General features: G+C 36.9%; 1 protein-coding gene and 1 pseudogene across 2 annotated transcripts in view; both read left to right on the top strand.

Moving 5' to 3' along the window:
* AKAP6 (A-kinase anchoring protein 6) overlaps nucleotides 1–24,518 on the top strand; it is a 571,051-nt gene that overhangs the window by 376,845 nt on the left and 169,688 nt on the right. The gene's annotated exons all lie outside the window — the stretch shown is intronic.
* LOC114217950 (small ribosomal subunit protein uS14 pseudogene) lies at nucleotides 944–1,227 on the top strand (annotated as a pseudogene).

Genomic DNA, 24,518 nt, shown 5'->3' with positions numbered 1-24,518 from the left:
GTGATTAATTACAGTACTTAATTTTTAAAAGTATGAATACATATGTGAAAGTTGTAGGAATATATATGTTAAGCCAAATAATGGTAGAAGAGGCGATTACTTCAAAGAACAGGGTGCTATAAAGCCATGTTGATTAGCTTTTGTGAGAACAATGTGGTACCATTCAATTTATTTGTTGCTTTATGTTAGATAGTTCTCCAGAGACCTGAAATCCACCATTAAGTTTACTGATTTACATGCAAATAGTTGTCTTCTTGCTCAGTTGTATATAGACTAGTATTTGTAAGGACTTTGTATTTTGCCCAGAAATGTTTTATACTTATTTAAAAAATTCTTTAAAATAAAGGTGTCCCTGTATCTGTTAGACATTTTAAACTAAAAATCTATATACCTTTAAATGTAGCAGACTTTGAAATGCAGCAAATGGTACATGTGCAGAAATATCTATACACATATAACATAATTGCTGGCAATCAAATGACTTGCCCATCAAAACAAGCAAATGGATTGTTTTACTCTAATTCATGGATGCCATCTTCATTAGGAATGTTAACTTATCAAAACATCATTTGTTTTGCCCTTGGAAAATTATAAAAACATTTCTTTAGGTGTATGATAGAATTTGGAAAACATTCTTTTGGTGTGTGTGTTCAAATCAGGACAGCTAAATTAGAAGAGATCGAGAAGTAACTATCTGAGTTCTTCTATATTGACGGGCACTATGGGTAGAACTGATGGTTCAAAGTTCAGAAAACCACAGTCCTGTCAGCCCCACAGGAACTCCTAGTTGAGCGTGAAAAAGTGGCATGTAACTCCATGCTGTGAGTGCAATGTGGTAAGTCACAATGGAGGAGAAAGGTGTCTACACTACGTGTCGCAAAGCTTCCCAGGCAGGGACTTGTTAAAGACTGAATAAAAATACATTGGATGCGCTTTTGCCTCGTTGCATCCGAGAGAGCAAGATGGGTCACCAGCAGCTGTACTGGAGCCATCCGAGGAAATTTGGCCAGGGTTCTCGTTCTTGCCGCGTCTGCTCAAACCGGCACGGTCTGATCCGGAAATACGGCCTCAGTATGTGCCGCCAGTGTTTCCGTCAGTACGCGAAGGATATAGGCTTCATTAAGTTGGATTAAGTGAACTTCCTTGAATTGGTCATCCAAGATAACCTACGCTAACTGCAGATAACCAGGATACCTACTTCAATGTCAACTCATTGTACATAAAATAAAAAATGCTCCAATTATAAAAAAAAAAATACATTGGATGCAAGTATACTTTGTGCAGCAACCACAGTGTGACACTGTTAGGGAGCAGTAAGTAATTCCATTTGGGTGTGGGGGAGGAAGAAAATGGCATGAGTTGAGGACAGGGGGGCAGGCCTTGAACGGATTTGTGTGGTAAGTATGACCACTGAGCTCTACTGTAACGGTTAAAGGGCACCTGTGGAAATGTTTAAGCCATGAAATTTAGAAGTCTCTGACAGCAGTGGAGAGCACAGATGGGGAACATGGAACAGAGCAAGGAGAAGCAGTGAGGAAGGGAGCCTCTCGTTGAGCTGCTACAAGGCAGTGACAGTGGGAAAATAGAGGAGAGGACGGGTCCAAGAGATGGTTAGGAGGTAGAAGGATCTTGGCCTAGTTTTCATCTCTAGTTACACTTTTTGTATGTATAAAATCGGAATAAGAGGACTATGTACTCCACAGGGTTGTTGTGAGGATGAAATATAAAGCACTTAGCACGGGGCCTGGAACATAACATAAGTGCAATGGATGTTAACTTATGATACATCATAATAAATAAGTGGAACTTGGTAACTGGTGGTGGGGGGGAAGGGAGAACAGAGACAACTGCTGGCTTTGGACGAGGCAGTGGGTGAAAAGCAGTGTATTCTGAGGTAGGTGGTTGTGGAGGAAGGACTGGGATCCTGGAGGATGGAAGCCAGACTGTAGTGGGTCTAAGAACAATTCAGAGTGAAGAATTGCAGAAAAGACAGTTTACTCTAACAAGATATTTGATTGTGAAAGGGTAGGGCAAAAAGATCATAGCCAAAGGGCAATGTTACATAAAGGTTTTCTTTTATTGCTTTGGGGTTTTTTGGGGGTTATTTGTAACATATATAAGACTATGTTCAATTGAGTCAAGAGTCAGGGAATAGTGGCAAGGAGGTGGTTGGTATAATGAACCCTGAGATCTAGGATGGAAAAAACAGGAAGACTAAAGATTGCTGATATATGGGCAGGGATTATAATTACTCTAGACATGTCTGGGAAGAGTAAATGCATTAACAATGAGAGACAGAAAGTGGTCAGGGAAGTGGGACATGGGAGTTTACATTATAGATATGGCAAGAATGTGGTTATGGGAGTGGATTACAGAGTGGTTAGTTTACCAAAATTGAAGAAATCAAGGAACTGGAATGTGGGAAGAGTCAGCCTCATGTAAAATGGAATTTTCCAAAGCAGACTGGGGTGGGGGAGAGAGAAAGATCCTGAGCCAGGTGCCATAATCTTCAACTAATGAATGGGAAAAATCCAAGAGTAATGGGCCATACACAGAGATTCAAGATAAGTCTCAAGGGACATGTTTTTATTTTTATTTTTTAAAAGATTTTGTTTATTTATTTGACAGAGAGAGACACAGCAAGAGAGGGAACACAAACAGGGGGAGTGGTAGAGGGAGAAGCAGGCTTCCCGCCGAGCAGGGAGCCCGATGTGGGGCTCAATCCCAGGACCCTGGGATCATGACCTGAGCCGAAGGCAGATGCTTAAGGATGGAGCCACCCAGGGGCCCCTAAAGGACATGTTTTTAAATTAGGTTAAAGGTGCAATAGTTAGGAAAAGGCTATGGGGAACACAAAGACTGTCTCTCTTCACATTATGGAGAGTGTAGAGGGGAAGAATGAGCAGCCCCTACTTTTGGGGAAAGGGATAGTGAAGGTAAGCAGAAAAGGAAGTGGAAGTAGTAATGTTGGAGGGTAGGTGAAAAGACAGAAAAAGGGGTTTCTTTCCTGAGTAGTTGTGAAGCATAAAAGGGTGAGAAGCGTGGTAGAATTAACGGGTCCCGAACTTCCATTCTGATACAGGCAGATATCAGATGCACTGGAGGGTGGCAGCAGCCTGTGGCCTAATAGACAATGTATTTAACTCTGTGTTTTATATGTTTCTGTTTTGTTTCCTTTTCTCTTCTGCATCCAACATTTTGCTTATTTCACTGTAAATTAGCATTTCAGCCAGATAATTGAGGGGAGAGAGATAGTGAGAAGGAATGAAAATCGAATCAGTAGGTGATTGTATATTGTAGTGAAATCTTAAAAATTGTTGAGTTTATGCAAAACAACTCCAGCAAATAGTATTATCTAATGGCTTGATCCAAGCAAAATGGTATCATTAATGGAAAGACCAGTTTTTCTATCTACCTCCCTTTTTTTTTTCTTGCTTCCTCCTTCGCTCTCTCTTACTTTATTTTTTTCCTCCCCTCTATTTAAAACACATATGTTGTGTTTTAACTACCAAAGCACTGTGCATGGTTGTTGGTGTGATAGAGTATTGGAGGTGGTATTCAATGAACAGAACTTGGTTCCTATTCCTAAGGTGGTTATAGATAAGGAAAAATTAATGATACACATAATTATAACTATAATGCCAACCAAAAACATTGGCTAAAGTGAAGGAGTAAATGATCTCTTCTGGAAATATAGAGGAAGGAGAAGTTAAAGAATATGAAATGCTTTATGAATTTCTGTGCTTCAGTGGGAATTTTGGTCCTAATATGGCAATAGCAGTCTCTAAATTTCAAAGTCTAGATGGCTTATGTATATTGGATTTACTTTGCTTCCCTGCCATCATCTATGAGAACTAACATCTGTGCAATATATAATGTTTAAATGCTATTGAATAGTTCACAATATGTCAATGTTATGATGTATCGATGCTTACAGATAAGACCCGAAGATGATTAAAGGAATTGTAAGTGATCCAGAAATACCTAAGTTGTTTTTGCCTGAATGTACATGAAATTATGGTTTGTGGTTAATCATTGATGTGCTCAAAGAACTGAGATATTTACTCTTGGAGAAGAGGTTTCACGTATGCATCAAATTTCTACAGAGAGGATGCTACAGTCATCCTCATCTATCTCATGACTAGAACCAATGATTGTTTGTATCCATACAATGCCAACCATTTTGATACAAAGTGAAGATCATGTATTTGTTCATTCATTCATTCAGTTGTCAAATGTTTATCGGGTGCCTTCCATGAGCTAGGAACCACACTAAGCTTTTGAGGAAGCAGTAGTGAGCAAAACCAGATGGGGACTTGTCCCCTCATGAGGCTTGAGGAAGATGGAATGTAATCAAATAATTGCCCAAATAAAAATAAAATTGCACCTATGAAAAATACCACAAGAGAGAAGTCCAGAGTCTTAGGAGAACTTGTAGTTGATTTGATCTAGTCAGGGAAGTCAAGCCAGTGTTCACTAAGGAATGAGAACGGACCAGAGATCTAAATAATGACTAGGTACTAAATAGACAAAGGTGGAAAGGGAATGAGGGACTGAAAATCTTTTTCTAGAAGGGCCCTGGTGTGGGGTGAGATCTTGGAGGGAAGGAGCAGCCAGACTGCTTGGGGCCTTGTTGTACTTCTTTGCCATGAAGGCATAATACACAGCAAGTAAATTCAATTTTTATTCATATCTTTTACCCTAATATAGATATATCTCAAGGCAAATGCCTTTCCCAAAAATAAAGTGGAAAAGACATTATCGTCATGATGGAGTATTTTAACAAAATGTAAAAATGGTAATATTCTTTATTTTTTCCTTCCAATAAGGTGTGGTAGCATACCTCTTCTTTACTCACAAAATAAATATATAAATAAGAGGAAAAATAAGATCTCTAGCTCCTATCTTGTTTATCCTAATCAGGATTAGCTTTATCCTAATCAACAATCTTATATTCAACCTTAATGATATTTCATTAGCTTCTCAGAACCACCTTTCCTGTCTAGGTCTAATTATATCTAATGTAATGTATCTCAACTCACTATATTAAATCATTTTTAAAAAAACATTTAAAAACATTTAAAAATACTGCAGAGCTTTGATATAGGCCTTAGAGAGGATTGAGCCCTCTTACTTCTTTTTGGGGTCCATGTCTTTCCAGTTTTCTCTGCAACATTTCTTTTTTATTTTCCTCATAACTAAATTAGGGAGATGAAAAGAAATAATTTTCTTTTTCTAACAATTTATAAATATCTACATATGTAAAATGCAAGCATAAGCATCTATTCTAATCAATCCTTAAAATAAGTTAGTTATTCAATATGCTTCACATTGTGAATAGAGACCAACTCTCTCTTGTCTGTGTTCACATCAGCCCTCACAGATAGCCCTCAATTGATTGAGAGTCTTAGGCACATCTCGTGGTATATTTTAATATCCTATTATCCCCCCAAGAGACCAAGGTTCTAAACCTTATGAATGCTGAGCTTCAAAGAATGTGACTTAGAAATGACACCAAAATACTACTTCAGAAAATTTATTGTAGTAACAGCATGGGACTCTTACATAAATGTACGGTCAAAAAATGTACAAACAAAAGTGTATGAACAAATGTACAAACAAAAATCTAAAGCTGTGAAATAGTAAGGAATCATTAGCTGCTGATATTTCCCTTTGATGACTATGTTTTCATAAACTATTGTCACTGGATGAACTACCCACAGAATCCTCAGATTTCGTTCAAAGCACATCACGGATACCATATTTAGGGGAGATGCAGAAGAAATAGTTTTACTCTTCTCCTACTCCCTGGAAGATTCTTGTGAATTTTCACTAAAAATAATGTTTTGGGACTAATAAAGAAAAAATATGCCCATCTCCTCTCTATGGTGGTAGTGAATAATCAGGTATGCATTCGATTAAATCTGGCATGCTCAGTGTACAGAAGGGTAGGTCTGAAGGAAAGGGAAGAATACAAAGTAGGTAAGTGGACAAAGTGGAATATACAATAATATACAATACAATAAAGAAAATCAGAAAGCTAGGACTTTCCAGGCAAAGAGGAGAACTTTTACTATCTTTGGGTTGAAAACCTGAAGGACATATGTTAACCAAACATATTGGAGTTGAACTTGGGAGTTACTTCTAAGATTAACTGACAAAAATGATGGCCTTCTGAGGACAAACTTTGAAGACCATCCATTGGTTGAATTCAGTGTGGTGCCTATCTTCCACTCAGTGAGAAATAAACAGAGAGCTACAATTAGAACTTGGGTAAAGGAGAAGTTATTTGAGGAGACTAAAAAGGATGCAATCTATAGGTACATCCTTGATAAAATTGCAAATAACAGTGCAGAGTTTCCATTAAAGAAAGTGCGGAACATTTTGTTTTTAGGGTATTACATTTTAGCCTGGCGAGAGGGGGAAAAAAAGAAGCTAACATTCTTATGCAAAAAGTTGTTTTTTGAAAATATTCTTAGTAGTTGGAGATTTGGAGATGGCAAATCAGCAAATAAATGAAGGTATCTTTAAGGAAAAATGTTGTTAACATTATTTTTCCAGAAATGCAATATCATTTACTTGGAGGAACAGAAATGATTAATATAGTCTTTTTGTTCAGGGAAGCTATTCTACAAGATAAAAGGCTAGTAATCTAATAACTAGCATATCAGTATTATTTTATTTGCTTTTTCCTGTTTGCAAAATAACTTCAGTGCTATCTTGTTATTGTTGTTATACTTGGCTAGTTATACATCTACGATAAGAGAACATAATTAATGTGAAAAATTATACTGAAATGGTTGTGTTTATTTTGTGTCACTTCAGCAATGCCCCTTCAGGAGTGCTATTCTTATTTTCCACTTGCATTCAATAATAGGCTTGCAGCCAGTGGCATTGTATTTACACAGTTTTTGTCAAAACAATTTTATCTCTAATAGATTTTTATCTACATCGACTGAAAACTTCTGTTTCTGTTTAAAACTTTAATGTAATTTCTTGCATCTCTATTTCAGGCGATAGAAAAACTTTTGAACTTATATATACTTGGCAGCTATATATTTTTTCTTCCACAAAGTTGATTTGTTTTTTAAAATAGGAGGAAAATGTCCTTAAAATTAGGCATCTTGTTTTGAAATGGGCTTTGAAGAAAGCAACAAATCTGAACATAGTCTGTTCCATTCATTCACCACAGAAAGGAGCATTTAAAAAATGTTCCAATTTCTGTGACCTTCAGATGATTAGAACTGGTTACAAATATATATGAATTCCTCACAAACATTAAATGAACCCCCAAGAAACCTTATTTGAGAATATGTAGGATATATTTTCATTTCGATGCACAAGGATTTACATGTGTGGCTCCCTATTAGCATTACTCAGGTAAATCCCATTAAAAAATGCATATGCCTCTGTGTGTATAAATTTATACATGAAGCACAGTTAAAGTATATCAGTGTTAATACTCTACCGTGGGAATACAGTATGACAAGGAAATTGGCAATACAATTAAAGTTCACATAGTATTAGAATTTTTTTCATTAAGATAAAGTTTTCATGACAAAATAAGAGGATAAATTGAGACTTACTAGTGCAACTAGAACAAATGTGCACATTTCAGTATAGCTCTGAAACAAATATAATAAGGAAGATTAATGCTCTGGATCTCTTGAAAGGGACTGTCTTACCATTGTGTTGTCCTAATGAGTGTTTGAAATCAGAAAGTAGAAAGTAGGAATCAATGGTAAAACCCATCTACAAGGATGCATATTATGTCAAGAAAAGTGTTTCCTGCTTGCCTCTCTCTGCTTTTCTTTTTCTTGCCTTCTTCATTTTCTACCTGCATTCTCTTATCTCCTGCTTTTCTTTGCACCCCCCCAATTGTTTTCCTCCCTCCTGATTCATAAGCATGTTTCCTTTTTTTTTTTTTAACCCAGACATTTGTGTTGTTGAAGAAGGGTTATAGTGTGGCCTTATGCCAACTATGTGTCATTGGGGGAAACGTAAAAATAAGACATAGCCTTTACATAAATGGACATTTGAGTTGTAATGCACTTGGTACTTAGTCTTCATTCTTTGCCCATCCAAAGCCATCTGAAATAGAAATGAAAAATGCATGGTTCTTCACCTTCACATAGGATTCAATTCATAGCCTTGAATTTCTCATAATGCTGACTTTGGTTATTTGCCTCTTTCCCCTGTTTCTCATAGATATATTCACCTGACATTCTGAAATACTAATGAATCCTACATTAATAGATGCTCATATATATGTATACACATAGAGAGAGCTCATAATTTTCACTTATGAAAGCTACTCAGTTGCAGACCTTTGAGGATGAGACATTCCCTGGAGTAGACCATTTCTGACAGATCATTTGATGTTAAGTGGTCTGATTTTGTTTGGCGATCTTCTCTTTTTACCACAGAATGATACGGAGGCATTGTAAGCCCAACCATCTACATAGATTTCAGTTCAGATGGAGTTGGGATTGCACTTCAGGGACTTGAAGAGGTGGTAGGGATGGGAAGTTGCTACCCTCCAAAGGCTGTCAAATAATGTCCAGAGAAGTGGCTCTTTCTGTGAAGGTCATTTCTCTCTCCTCTCAAGTGTTTCCAGGCCAGCGTCAGAGAGGAGAGCTGTCAGGAATTTCTAAACTGGCTGGGTTTCATCTGGTGACCTTGGAGCAAAGGAAGTCTAACACAGTGCTGGTTTCTTGAGACATTCCCTTGATCTCTCTGTAAATACTGCCCAAGGGGTTTTGTTTCCAAGATGTTCCCGAGAGTTCTACTGGCCTAGGAAGTAAAAAGGGTTTTAAGTACTTGAAATTTTTTTCTAGTTTACTTTAAAATGGCACAAAGTCTATATAACAAGTCCTTGGATTGTTTTAGTTCTTTATTGTATTGTGGGGACCAAGATTTTTTTTTTTAATCCCACAGCTTCTCTGTTTCTCTCTGCCTGTTTTCTTTTCTCTCTTCTCTCTACTGAGCAACTTTCACATCCTGAAACATTTGTGTCTCTAAATATATAAATTATTTTTTAGCCTTTTCACTTAATCTCCCTAATTCATTACACAGAGTGCTCAAGTTCTTCATATGATACCCCAATAAAATTCGCTTCTGTCTTTGTTAAGAGAGACTCTTCTTTCCTAAAAAGCTGCCATGCCATGATGCTTCTGGTCTTTGACAGACGAACAGGTGTGTTTACTGTAATCAATGGATCATTCAAGCACAAAAGTTACAAACCAGTCACCTCTCAGTTACGGATTCATTTCAGTGACAGTCCTAAATCTTTTGTTATCATCTTTGCTGTAAAGCATGCGTCAGTCCATTGCTTGGGGTGGTACTATTATCTAGCTAAAGAAAAAGAATATTTTATTACTTATATTACTTTAGAGAGTGACCTGATCTTGAAAGGTTAAATTTTACTTAAATTCTGACTCTGTGTACAAGGAGAGCCAGGTCACTAAATTAAAAACCCAATTATTTATCCCTATGCATAGTAACAAGAAAAACTGTTTCATCCTATGGGGTGTACTGTTAAAAGAGCAAGGTGGCATTAAGGAAATTTTCAACCTGGAGTATTTTTTTTTAAAGATTTTATTTATTTGACACACAGAGAGAGAGATAGTGAGAGAGAGAGAGAGAGAGCACAACAGGGGGAGCAGCAGGCAGAGGGAGAGGGAGAAGCAGGCTCCCCGCTGAGCAAGGAGCCCAATGTGGGGCTCGATCCCAGGACCCTGGGATCATGACCTGAGCCGAAGGCAGCCGCTTAACCGACTGAGCCACCCAGGTGCCCCTCAACCTTGAATATCTTATTTAAATGCCATTAAGCTATCAGTAATGTTTGCTGCACTTCCTTTCCCATCATTGCTGATTGACAATATACTTGTGGGTAAACAATCTCCTTTATAAATGGCCTTGTACACTCCCTGATGGCACTTTCTGGTGTGGGTGACAGAGTTGCTCACTCATGTTGAGCCTCAAACAAGGCTGTGTTGAATTCAAGGAAGTCTGGCGAGAGGAGCAAGACGATGGTAAGGGAGGCAGACACTCTTTATATACAATTCTTGGGAACCTGGCAGGAGGATCCGAGCATGGCAGGGAGAAGGAGTCTTCAAAAAATATCACACAAGGCTGAATAGCACTTTTTAATGGGAAATTCTTGTTTTGACTCTAATTTTATGCTTAGATGCTTTTAATTTGATCCACATTTAATTTGCCATTCCTTGGAGAAGGGATTGATTATGTGAAAAACTATCTGCTCTATTGCTAACAAAACAGGATTGGTTTCAGGGGCTACCACGATGGCGTTGTATTTTAATGGTGCCCACCTAGAAACATTGAAGCACACATGGCTGGAGTCATCACTTTCATTTCTACTCCCACTCTTCTGATTGTGATTACCTAAAAGCTTTGTTAAAGTCATAGTTCTGAAGAAAAATGGGTCCAGACTGGGTCTTAAAAAAGCAGGGAAGAAGCCAAGTTTGGACATTTGAGTTACACAGCATAATCAAGGACATTTAAAGAGCTAAATGACAGTGGTACATCTGAAAACACATAATAATATATAGTAGGTTTATTTATATATATTTGGATTTCCCAAAGCCCCATCACTTTGATACTGTAATGAAAAATAATGGCATTCAACACTGGTGTGACAAGTTTCAGAGAGGCACGGGTAGAGAATCTGAGTTTAGGCTAAGCACCTGCATGGTTAACAATTATTTTAGTTAGACATCTTAAGCTGCATACAGAGAATTCACATCTTCTATGTTTTCAAAATTAGGCTTCCATTATTTCTGAAATTCTAATGGCTGAACTAGCAACAGTAAAGATGTCCAGGTTTCAATGAAATATATTTCATAAATTAGCTTATCATTGCACTGATTTAGCATGCCTAGCAGGTAAGAGACAAAAACATGTGTTATCTTCCCTAGGGAACCTTCAATGAATGTCATTCTGGCTTCATATGTCTTTCTTCTCTCCCCTTCTTGAACTGATATAAAATTCTAATGTGTGCCCTCTAGTTCCATCTTCATTGAAATCTAGCAAAACTGCTGAAGGTAAGAGAGTGGCAATGGTGCATGAAAAAAGGGAAAAGGAATACAGTGATTCATAGCATACTTGAAGAAAGTTGCAATTGTTAACAGCGCTACTTTTGTATGTAGACAGGTTAAAATATGTCATATATCCGTGATAAAAATAAAGTTCTTCAGCCTGGCTAGTTTCTTAAAGTTCATGGGAAAGGTGCTAAAACCAAATTAGTAACTTGAAAATATTTCCATATGCATCTGAGGGCGTACCAAGTCACTAGCTCCCAAAACCGTAGTCAAGAAAGTAGGGGTATGTGCTAAGACTATTAGCAATCTTGACAAGTGGTTGTTGTTTAAATACCGGAAACGATAGATATTATGAAAAACACTGCTTCTATTATTATGAAAATGAAACCTGACATTTTTAAAGTGTAGTAACTCAGGCCATTTTCTCTTATCTCTGCGTCTTTGTTCTTCTGTGCAAATTTGAACTGCTGATTCAAATATCATTTTGTGAATGGTGTTCATTGGTCTTCACTTCCAGTGAAGGAGATGCCAATGCTTTCAGAAAGGAATGATCCTTCTCCCTTGGCATTATTCCCATTTGCTAGATGAGAAAACTGAGGTGTATGACCAAGTATGTTTCCTTTTTACTGGTAAGAAAACTAAGCTTTGGAATCCTGTTCACTTTTGTTTTTCTATTCCTCTTTTTTGCTGATGGCAGCCCTTTTTCCTTACCTTTTCTTAGGAAGTCTGAGCTGACTTTAAATGGCCTCCTCACTTTTTGAATGAAGCTGTCTGGTAAAAGCTTTGGCCAGAATTTTCTTCTGATCATGACAGGAGAAAGATGTATCGATGACTTATAACAATCTTTGAGTAAAGCCACACAGTTGAAATTACACTGCTAAAATCTAGCCAATAAATGTTGGCACTACTAGGTTAATTTAGGGATATGAGTGCTGAAAGTTAGGTATTCATTTTAGCAACTGAAGCTCAGAACTTGATGTCTATGGAGCGTTGGGCCACCACGAATCCACTCTGCCCAACTCTACGAAATATACCTTTTTATTCAGAGCACAAACATATTCAAGAACCCTTCTGGAGTTACTTGAAGAATTAAAAGAATTATATTATCAGCATGACTACACTTGCCTTTCTCCATCAAAAGAGAAAGTGCGTCAGTGCATCCTTAAAATTAGGTTATTAAAAACAAACAGATACCCAAAGCATGAGATATGAAAGTGCACCAAAACAGGAATTTGGATCAGTATTTCTCCCCCTTTATTGTCTTCCCATTTGAAATAATACAAATGCCTCCCATCACTTCTTGCAGCCTCGTCATAAGCATGAGAATTGCATGTGTTCCCATTTCTGTGTCTTCAGCAAACCAGAAATATATAAGAAGTCACAAACTTAGCTAGAGAAGAATTTGGAAGGAGCTACTCAAAAAAACAGACATTTTAGAAAATGTGTTGATTTGAGCTGGATTTGGGTTTTAAAGCTACAACAAAATATCTCATTGTTGAGTCAGATTTGGTTTCCATTAGTTACCTCTCAGGTTGTCCTTTTTTTTTTTTTTTTATGAATTACTCTTCACTTCTGGAGAAATTAGTTTTTTAGCACTGTTTTATAAATAATAATGGTGATCATTTTTAGAATTGCCTCTTTGAGGAACACATATGAGCACATTCCCTTTTGGTCAATTGCCTTACGCAAGAAGGATCAGGTCTTCCTTTCCTGTTTATTACACTTCCCACTCTGTCATGATCAGGTCTGATGTTGAGCAAAAATGCTTTCCAGTTGCCTGTATGTGCTTTGACAGAACTGACATAGAAACTGTATCTTAACTTACTTGAATCAGTGCTGTAGAAAAGCACCCAGGCATGGTGAAGACAGCTTTTATGAGGTACATTTTGTCAGTGTAAACACTATGAAATCCAACGCATTTGGAAGAGCATACCCTGTATTTGTTAGAATGAGTGAATCACTAATGGATTAAAGAGCACAGCCAGATAAACCTACACTAGTCGTAAGCATATGTGGCCTAATATGCAAATGTAGGAAATCCAATTAAGCTCCAGCTCTCCTTAGTTTTTCATTCATGAGGCAGTAGCTCTACCGAAAAAGCAAATAACTAAAAAGTTTCTTTTACCAAAAAAAAAGGCATTGCATTTTTAAAATATAAGTTTGAAGTTAGTCTTCCACAGATAGCCAATTTAATTATGCTAAAAATGACATTTTTAATTAAACACCAAGGTAAGCATAAATGGATTTCAAAATAATTAATCAAACATCAAAAAATTGAAACCTTTTTCTGCTTGAGCAGCAGAAATGAAAGAACCAGTCTTCGGGTCTCATAGAGATTCAATCTAATTTAATTCTCTGTCTTCTCTAAATAAACATTCCTAAAACCTTTTTTTCATCTGGGGGAATAAGGATGAGAGGGGTAATCAATATTTCTAGCATTTTAATTAAAACCGTTAGTGGAATAAATCCATTTAATTATCAGTTAATGAAATACAAGGTCATTTACCTGACAGGAACTTTGAGGGTGGATTACTAGCTGGAATAAAGCAGAAGAACCCAATGTCACAGCCATTTAACTTCTGTCAAATTTAAGGTTAAAATCCTTTTAGACTGTTTAACCTATTCTCTACCATTTTCTATTATGTGTGCCAATTGGCAGGAGAAATGCATGTGAAAACTTATTTTACATTTAATTGTGCTGCAAAGTTTTCATTAAATTTCTGCAAATATCTTTATGTTTCTAAGGCATGAACTGAAAGGCTACAATAGATTCCAGTGTAATTTTATTTTTATTTTATGTTTATCACTTATAAAGAGACATTTGGACTTCTTTTACAGCAAGTCTTATGCATTATTTCTTCTTTTTTTATAAATAGGAATTAATTAAATATAAATTTCAGCAGTCTGAAAATTTAATATGCAAATATGGAACAAATATGCAGTAGTAAACAAATCACTTTAAATAATTTATGGTTAATTTTATATAACCCCTTTTTGAAGTGACCTGGATTTCATAAAAATAATATTAAAAAGTAAGAGCTGGTTGGTCACTAAGCTAGGTTTGCAGATTGATTTGGTAAATGATTTTAAGTCGGTTTAACAAATGAAGAGAGGGTAGAAAGCGAGTTGCAGAAAAAAGTTCCTTGTCTTTGTTGGAGACACCGAGTTTCTCTAAGCAGCTCACCCGGCTCACATTTTGTATAGATCAGTTCTAAAAATGGAACCTAAGAAGGGCTCTTGTTCTTTCTTTCTTTAACACAGATGTTGAATTAATTATCTAGGGTTTGGGGTTTTATTATAATTTTGTAGATTTGGGTTTGTCTCATAGCCATAAATGTCAGAGTTTAAAAGGTAGCTTGTTATTGGGGTCTTATTCTTCTTTTCTGAATTGAAACTCCATTAATGTTAGTCATGTACAATGCAGACAAGTATATGCAATTTACTCTGCAGTACTTCATCTTGCAGCACCTTAGCTTTGTACTGTGCAAGGAGCCCAGTACACCTTACAGTAGTTTGCCTTTACAAATATATATATATAAATTATAAATATATATACATTTATTTATTTATTTATTTATTTATTTATAGAGGCACCTGGGTGACTCAGTTCGTTAAGTGGCTGCCTTCAGCTCAGGTCATGATCCCAGCGTCCTGGGATTGAGTCCCGCATCGGGCTCCCTGCTCCAGGAGGAGCCTGCTTCTCCCTCTCCTTCTGCCGACTGCTCTCCCTACTGTGCTCTCTCTCTCTCTCTCTCTCTCTCTCTCTGTTAAATAAATAAATAAAATCTTTAAAAAATATATTTATTCATTTATTTTAGAGAGCAGGAGTGGGAGAGAGAGAGCCCACAAACAGGGGAATGAGGGGCAGAGGGAGAGGGAGAGACCAGACTCCACACTAAGCGCAGAGCATGATGTGGAGCTCGATCTCATGACCTGAGATCCTGACTTGAGCCAAAATCAAGAGTCAGACACTTAACCAAATGAGCCATCCAGGCGCCCCTGCCTTTTTCTTTTTTTTTTTTAAGTTTATTTATTTTTCTTAGTAATCTGTACATCCAACATGAGGCTCCAACTCATGACCCTGAGATCAAGAGCTGTATGTTCCTCCAACTGCACCAGCCAGGTGCCCCAGAAGTTTGCCTTTTAAAGAAGTCCTGGTGATCCAGTCTAACTTCTAAATGCTAAGTACAATTAATTTACAAAAATCTGTGTCACCTAAAACAGAAATCCATTACCAGCTCAAATATGTCTTAATCGGACGAGTGTTCCCCATGAAGATGCAGTAATAACAAAAGCAGCATTGTTGGGCCTGTTTTACATTCACCTAGACTGTTCATAGATTTTTTTTAATACTTTAAGAAAATAACAAAAACTATTAGGAAGGCTGGTTTAGTCTGGGTAGTTCCAAGAGCTCTCTTTCTTCTATTTCATATTCTTTAAAATGTAATCCTTATGACTTACCAAAGAGGATTGTAAATTTTGCTTGTTCTAAGCCATAAAGTGAGACATATTAAAGAAAAAATTATCCATGATGCCTAATTATTTTAACTTTGATTGGAATACATAGAAACAACTAGGGATAGCCCTATGAGGACACAGAAAGGCTCAGCTCTTGCATAGGTTATGTGATGCTTGTCATACTGACCAGTCATGGGAATTTGCCCCCGTAGCTCCTCTCTGTCCTTTCACATATTTTAATGGCCCTGACCTTGGGTGCCCAGTGCCCACATTTCTGCTTTGTCTGCCTTGTCCATTCCTCCACATTTCCAACCACTTTCTGTATCTTAAACAAGGTGCCCATGCCTGTTCGATTGTGTGTCTCATGGCAGCCAAGGATCATGGGTTTAACAGATTCATCACTCTTTCTCAGTTGTTTGAATGGTGGTGATGTGGTATCTAAATGTTACAGAGAGTATAGTCAGTCTGTGTGGGGTCACTTGTAGCTTCATGTACTGTGGAAGATCTTCCTACAGAGATTATAAACAACAAATCGTTGCAATTTCCTTTCGGTCCCTTATATCTTAGATTCGTTGTTTTTTGACTACGCTTTATCGTCCCACCTCTGACTATCTTCAAAGTCCATTCTGAATCTTTCTATGTAAATATTCTCTTAGGAGTCATCATTTATGATGAATTCAATCACTACCACTACCATAAGCGGTGGTGTTCAGATGTAGCTCTTCAGTTCAGTCTTCACCCATTTTTCATGCTACAGTTCCATCTTCAATTGCCTGTAGAAGATTGCCAGTTTTATATGGTGTTGACGCCTAAAACTTTCCATAATAACTAAATGTAGCTCTTAACCTTTTCTACTTTTTCTGTCATTACCCTGCCAGTACCCTGCCAGTCCTGCCTTTAGCAATAGATACCAGAGGCCATTTTCACTCTTCTTCTCTGTTTATTTCCCAAATGGGAACCATCAGCCACCAACTTGTACTGAATCTTCTTTGACAAGGCCTTTTGGAATCATACTTTTCTATTTTCCCAGCTGTCCCAGTAGCCTAGGCCTTAATCTATTTATGTCTAGATGACTCCACCAGCTTCTTACCTGATTGTCTTTCCTTCTCTTAGAAACCCAGAATATCATGGAGCTGGATTACTTTTAAGCATTCTTTTGCCTTCTGATCCTTATAAAACACAGGAAGTTTTCCTAGAAGGAAATTCCATGCATTATAATCATTCCCTGTTGCATCAAATCCAAGTTATTTTGCCTTTTCTTTAAAGATACTTCCAGGCATCACACCAAATTAATTTTTCATTTCCAGTCAGGAAAACTACTCTCCATTCAAGCTAAAACTCAACTGCTCTGCTCTGAATTTGTTCAACCTTTCTCCTCACTTGATATTTTCTCCCCATTCCTCTTTCTGAATGCACATCTCTCAAACTTTTAAATCCTTTACTGATTTTCTCCCATGCAACTTTATGTGTTCTAACATTTAAAGTGCAGAAGAGTCACTGTATTAATTGGTACATATCTGGCTTCCATTTAGGTATTCTACCATTGAAGGTTTAGTTATCCTGTTTGGCCCTTTTTCTTTCCTTTTCCTTTTATTAATCTATAAATAAGATTTGTGTACCAACTTCCTCATCTATAAAATGGGTATAGTTATATTTATCTCAAAGAACATGAAGAAATTGTTAAGTATTAAGTAACAAGTTTGTATTTGTTTGTTTGCTTTCTGTGGTCTGTGTTAGCAAACTAGACTAAACAAAAGATTGCCTCATTTTGTTTATAGTCATGAATTAGCATGTTCAACAGAAAACCATAATAATTAATTTCTACCATTTCATGTTCATGCAAGTTGAATGATTGGCAATATCCAGTTTCTGCCTATTAAAAACCTGTACAGACTCATAGTAGCAAATCAGAAGACCCCTGTCTTGGGCCATTTGGGTTCTTCTGCCATGTGCACAAGTCTAATTTGAAACCATTGTACCTTAAACTCTTACTAATTGTTCAAACTTAAAAGTCATTATTTTAGATCATTATTAAAAATCAGACTTTGCCCTATAAAATGCCCATAATTTTTAGCAGCTATATATCTGCTATGTAATTTCCTCTTTCAAAAAATGTCATGCTCAATTTAATATTGGTATGTCATTTGCAAGTGGCTGGGGGACTTTGTGAGGCCATTACAAACCCTAGTTTCACAAGAGTTGGGCTCTGAAGCCTGCACCACTGAGATTCAGGAGTTTCTTTTCCTGCCACAGTCCCATATTTTTCATACCCTACGGGCTTCCCTAGGGGATATTCTGTCATGGAATGAAGTGGCATTGACTAAAATGAGAATTTTCTCCTCTATGAGAAAGTGAACGGAGAGGAACCCAATCACAAATGCAACAAACCAATTAAATTAACGCAAAACCCAATTCTGTGGGCTTATGAGTTAAGAACGAGATATACTCCATTGATAGTCTTCTAGGAAGATACCTGTACACAATTAAAAATATTAAACAGCTATTTTTATAAAATATGTAAAGGATACAGAAAAGTCATATTCTAAGCACTTCTATAAGTTCACAAAATGATGTATGTAGGATTTGCAATCTCAATCTTGTTTAACACTTAACTTTTGGTTGTAAAATACTTTGGTGAGGAAAATACAAACTGAGGAGTTGAATTCAGAAAAATTCATCAATAGAAACACTGTGTCATTGGGTAAAATTGATTATTGAAAGAGAAATAACTATCAGGAAAAGCATGAATATGCAGCAGATTAAGAAATAGTTGACTGTAGCAGAGATTACTTTCTCATCAGAAAAATGAGTTTTATTTGAATAATTTAATTTGAATTAAGATATAAGACCGTTTTGTAATAAAATATTTTATGAATTGATAAGCATAAAAATCACTATGCTTTCACCATAAAACTTACTATTTAATGTTCAATTAAGAACAGAATTCAAGTTTCAATTTATATCATGCATTGTATACCACTCACGTATGGTTCTGCTTGATTTTTAGAAGATCCCTACAACTTCCTTGATGGGCCAAAGTATCCCACTGATTCTGCCATGTTTTGCCACAAGATCCTGTACTCTTTATCTGAACAATGTTAGATTCAGTCTCTGAGGAGAGAGAGAGAATGGGACAGAGTGAAAGAGTGAATTGGTTGCAACTGGGGGAGATTATCACCCTTTCTTTTCTATTACCTTCTACCCTGATTATACCAAACTGATTATACCAAACAATATACCCTGATTATACCAAACTGAATATGATTCAATTCAATAGATAACTCCTATTCATCCAAATATTGTTCATTTTTGAGAGGAAGGGAAAATACAGGGGAGAAGAAGAAAGATAAGGGGAAGGAAAATAAAAAGCCATCAGAAAAATTATTCCCCAAAGTAATTTTCAATCATTCAGAAGTGTGTGTGGGATAAATACAAGGTAATGTATAATTTTAAAAGCCATATAGCATTATTTGCACATTTCATTACTGGATCTTTTAGTAAATCTTTTATTGATTGGTTTGATTTTTAAGCTATACTTTTTTTCCAGTTTTTTTTTTTAAGATTTTATTTATTTGAGAGAGAGAGAATGAGAGACAGAGAGCACGAGAGGGAAGAGGGTCAGCAGGAGAAGCAGACTCCCTGCTGAGCAGGGAACCCGATGCGGGACTCGATCCCGGGACTCCAGGATCATGACCTGAGCCGAAGGCAGTCGCTTAACCAACTGAGCCACCCAGGCACCCCTTCCAGTTTTATTGAGATGTAATTGGCATGTAACATTGTATAGGTTTAAGGCATACAACATAAATTTATATATGTGTGCGCACGTGTGCATGCGTGCAAAATGATTACTATAATAAGATTAGCTAACATCCATCACCTCACATAGTTATAAGTTTTTTTCTTTGTAATGAGAATTTTTCAGACCTACTTCTTTAGCAACTTTTGGATATACAACAGAGCAGTGTTAGCTACAGTCATCATGTTGTACATTATATCCCTGGGACTTACATATCTTATAACTCAAGTTTGTACCTTTTGACCACCTTCAGCCAATTCACTCCCCACTCCACCCTCTCCCCCTCTCACCACCCCCCACCCCGTTGTTGTAAATCTTTTAAAATGTTGATAACAAGTTTTCGAGTAACTCTGATGTGTGAGGCAGAGTTTTAAGGACTCTGGGATATTGACTTTAAAGAGATCATGATTTCGTTAGGAAAATAAGGCTCACATGCCTGAACAGTTAGGTCATTACCAGTGCAAAGTGGTCTATGATACATAGTGGAGGAATAGAAGCATAAGAGTTAGAACTGGGGAACTAGTGTTTATGGTGTCTTAGAGGACTTTTTGGGTTCATGTAAGTAAGAGAACAGACTGGAGAAGGTGTTTCATGCAGAGAAATGTTGCTTACAAAGACACAGGGGTAAGAAGCTCCTATTTTGGAACCAGTAATGAGTAGACAATGGTCTAGGGAAGAGGGTTGTGTGGAAAGTAATGGAATATAAGATTGGAAAGGGAGACTGGAATCAGACTGAAGAAAACCTTTTCTGCTAACCTAACCTTTTTGTGTAGGTAGGTGAGTTGGACTGTATTTTCCCAGATTTATGGTGATTGTGTTAGGGGGAATACAATCAGAATCTAAAGAAAGCCAATATATCTTAAATTTGTCTTTTTTAAGATAAATCTGTCTTTTTCTCTCAAGACAAGTCTCTCTTTCTTAGTTATTTCAGTAAAAATCATAAAGAGTTGGTTGACATGAAACATGATAAAGATTAGCCGTCTATTGGTGAAGTAAAAGTAATAAAAGTAGAGTATTCTACCAGCAGAGCTAACTTTGATTTTTGGTTTTGGTTTTGGTTTTGTTTGGTTTTTTAAGTCGACTTTTTTTAAGAAGTGTGTTTGAAAACTCCATACTTAAAATGCATCTATGAAGCAATATTTACAGCAGAGATGACTATAAAAATATATTCAAAGTGAACATAAATCTTTCTATTTTTATGTGACTTTTATTATCTGCCCATCAAATTTTGCTAATTATCAAAAGTGACTCTATTTTAATAAATCTTTCTCCCCTTCAAAATTTATTTTTTTCTCTCATATTAATCTGCGTGGAAGCTATGAGATTAGGTGTGGAATATTTTGCTTATTTTTATGACTGTTTCCTATAATATGATAAATAGAAAAAGGAACTGGTTTCTTTTTCTTAGAAGTTCTTCTGATTTACTTTGAGTAAACATCACCTGGGAGTGCTGGTTAAAGCTGACCCACCTCCAGAAACTAGGATTCATCTGAGGCTAATTGGGCCTTGGAATCTGCATTTTAGTGAATCCACAGCTGATTGTAAAGCTGGTGGTCTGAGAAACATTATCTAGAGTGAAGGAGAATAAATCAATTTAATGGAGAGCAAACTCACTTGTCTTAAATATTTATATGCAGTTAAACAAATGGCTCAGTGCCTGTGCTATGGGTCTACTCTGACATCTCTGAAGGCTTCTCTAAAGAAGATCCTTGGAACTTAGCACCAGAGGGGATATTTGTGAGGGTTGGTCACACATTTCTAAGTCAGCGTTTGCGGCTTCAGTTTCTCCTCCTTGAACTTCCCTAACAGCCCAAGTAAATTTAGTGGGCCCGATGTGGATAATACTGATATGGCAACCCCATAGAAGGAATTTTATCATAATATAATCTCTAGAATAGAGGAATAACTTCAGAAAGCCTCACATGCATTTCAACAAAATTGAGAGGTGCCCTTGCATCAGTTTCCAGGGCACTGCCCTCAGCACTGATCCACGAAGAATGTTCCCACATGGTCTCTCAGGAGCCCAGGCCCTGATTTGCCACAGGAGAAAGGGCCAAGGAATTCACTGTAACAGCTTGGAGAATGGCTTTGCAAACCCAAGAAATACTCATTTCCTAATTTGCCAGCTGAAAAGGAGTTCAGAGAGTAAAGATACTGATTCATGCCGATCCTGTGGTAGGCATGTGAAGGGGTCTGTGGTGGGAACAGGAGAGAAGCCCAACTCTCTTTAAAGTCACCAGGAGCAAGCAGTTTCAGTGGTAGTATCTGCTTACCACAGCAAATGAGCCTACAAATCTATGAATGCAACCTGCTAGCTCTTTTCTCATTGCACCCACATTTACCACAATGGCTGTGGTGTCTGATATTTTCAGTTTCCAATTTAAATGTAAACTCATGAGGGACACTTTTTATCATGGTCACTTGGGTTTCTCTCTGTCTAAAATACTGCCTTATACATAGTAAGGGATAAGTGGGGACTTAATTTTGTGCAATCTTATGGATGTTTTTCTTAATGCTTAATCAGAATATCACTTTTTCTGTAAGTGTGTATTTTGAAAGGCTTGCAGTGTTTTTTGCTATAATTTTAACATGTCTTGGGACAAAAGAATACAGTGGTGTGTTACATGGGTACCATTTATTCCATGTATTTTCATTAAAATTATTTTTTAAAAAGGTAGGGCTCAGTATTAGTAGTACTTGAAAATTGGCTTATCCAGCTGATTATACTAAGCAAAGACCACGAAAGTCAGTTTTGTATTTAACAAAAATGCATTTTTAATAATTAATTGTTGGTTGTCCAGCCCATGGAAGGATGACAATAAACTATTCTAACACGTTTGGATCTTTAAGATAAAGCAAGGCAACATAGATTGTTTTAAAAATGACATGCCCACAAAAACAATGGATCATGGCTCACCATATCAAAAACTAATGATGTATTGTATGGTGACTAACATAACATAATAAAATTAAATAAATAAAAAAAATGACATGGCTGCTACATTGAGACTGCAAGTATTAAATGGCATTGTAGCAGATGCTTTCTTTGGTCTCTGGGAAGTGTAAGAAGAGGTTAGGTGATGAGTAGTCACATTGATAATGTTAACTGTATTACAATCATTTGTTTATTATGTATAAGAAAGGTGACAGGGGCGCCTGGGTGGCTCAGTCAGTTAAGCGTCCAACTCTTGATTTCTGCTTAGGTCATGATCTTGGGGTCCTCAGATGGAGCCCCAAGTCAGGCTCTGTGCTCAGCGCAGGGGCTGCTTGAGAGTCCCTCTCCCTTTGCCCCTCCCCACCTTGTGCATGTACGTGCTCTCTCTCACTCTCTGAAAGAAAGAAAGAAAGGAAGAAAGAAAAAGAAAGAAAGAAGAAAAGAAAGGAAGGAAGGAAGGAAGGAAGGAAGGAAGGAAGGAAGGAAGAAAGAAAGAAAGAAAGAAAGAAAGAAAGAAAGAAAGAAAGAAAAAGAAAGGAAGAAAGACAGAAGAAAGAAAAAGAAAAGTAGAAAGGTGACAATCTATGGGTTTTTTTTTTTTCAAGTTGAAGTCTGCCCTCCAAATGATCATTGAAAGATTGTAATGTAATTCATCTTTAAAATGTGAAAACTTTTGGCTCCATATTTTCTAAAGAACATTCTTTTTCATTTTGACAGAGATTTCACTCATATTATATGTATCTCCCTGTTAAATATTTTAAATTTGGTGTGTACTTCAAAACTGATCGCTGTTTTGTGATTTACAACCTTGGAGAAAAATAACATAGTAGTCATAACTTTGCAGTTTTTTGTGATGCATGAAGATCAGATTTTTTAATGTTGGTTAATGCTTTGCTAATTAAAGTGTGCATGTTAATTAAAGCAGAGGCTAATGTTAATTACCTATATTAATGGAATCTCATGTAGCACCTGCCTGAAGCAATGGGTTCAATTTTCAAAATATCTCAATTAAGGCTGAACCTTTTGATTTGCATCTAGTAGGGTTTCAATTAACTGCATTGAAAACTTAAATAACACTCTTAGGGGTGCAAAATATCAGTGATTATATGAAGTATGGTGGAGCTTGGTAGGTGAATTTATACTCTTTTTCCAACCTAACTATATTTTTTTCTTGTCTACTGGTCAAATTCTGTTCATCCACCAGGGCCCAGTGAAAACAACACCTCTTCCACAAAGTATTTTCCAATTCCCAGGATACGATCAGCTCCTGTATGTTGCTCTTCTTTTACCCCATTCTGCCTTGTATTATACTTACTTGTTACAGTCTGTGTCCCTTGCTAACTAGTAGCTCCTTAAAGGCCTTGTCTTCCTCCCTTACAAGGGCCAGCGCACCTGAGAAGAAGCCAGCCTGTTTTGATAAGTTGAAGACACTCTTTGCTTGTTTGCAAAGCAACTAATACGTTTACTGAGAAGATGGAAATGAGCGAACTTTTTACTTTTAGCACATGATAGTTGCACCACTGCTGCGTTTATGACTGCTTTAAGTAAAGCATGAAGGTGCTGTTTGGGATTTTTTTTTTGCTTTATCAAAGTAAAGATGGATGTTTTTGTTAATTTCAGTTAACTGTGAGCTGGAATGGGGAAGAGGCTACTTGTTCAAGACAAAATGGTCAGTGTTATGAGACCAGGGGATGTGTGTTTATGCTGGCAGGGATGATGTTAATATCCTCTCTCAGCCCCAGGTTTAGAATCTGACTGGCCATTTCGCATGCAACGTTAGCTTGTGATCATAAACACAAGTACTTCAAATAAGCTATTCATTTAAGAGAGCCATAGGTTTGTTTTATCTTGGAAGATAACACATGGGGTTGTCAAGTGGTGAACCCAGATCTTTAAAAAAATGAATTAAAAATATAAATAGATGGCTGGAGACAGTTACATTGTAATTAGTATGCTTATCAGTTCTCCTGAACTTACTCTTATGTTTGCTGAAGACCCAATAACAATTATTTCTATTGGGTCTTTGGAAAGGATTATGAGCTAATGGTGCTAACCTTTTTGACATCTAGTATAATCATAGTTTCAGAAAAAATAGTTTCCATTATTCTACATAATAGGGGAAGCAATAATCTCCCCCATAAGTATACACAAATAGATCACACACTGATTTGCAGCTCCTGGCCTGGAAATAAGTACCAGTTACTGGTGTTCCTTGGCAAACTTTGACTCTGACTGTTGATCTCAGCGGGCCCAGATTTGTCTTCATTCA

This window comes from Eumetopias jubatus, unplaced genomic scaffold, assembly GCF_037043125.1.
Source record: "Eumetopias jubatus isolate StellerSeaLion01/CBP00866 unplaced genomic scaffold, mEumJub1_p1.0 scaffold_7, whole genome shotgun sequence".
In the NCBI taxonomy this organism is placed as follows: Eukaryota; Metazoa; Chordata; class Mammalia; order Carnivora; family Otariidae; genus Eumetopias; species Eumetopias jubatus.
The sequence above is the reverse complement of the archived record's forward strand: the minus strand, read 5'-3'. Positions and strand labels throughout refer to the sequence as shown.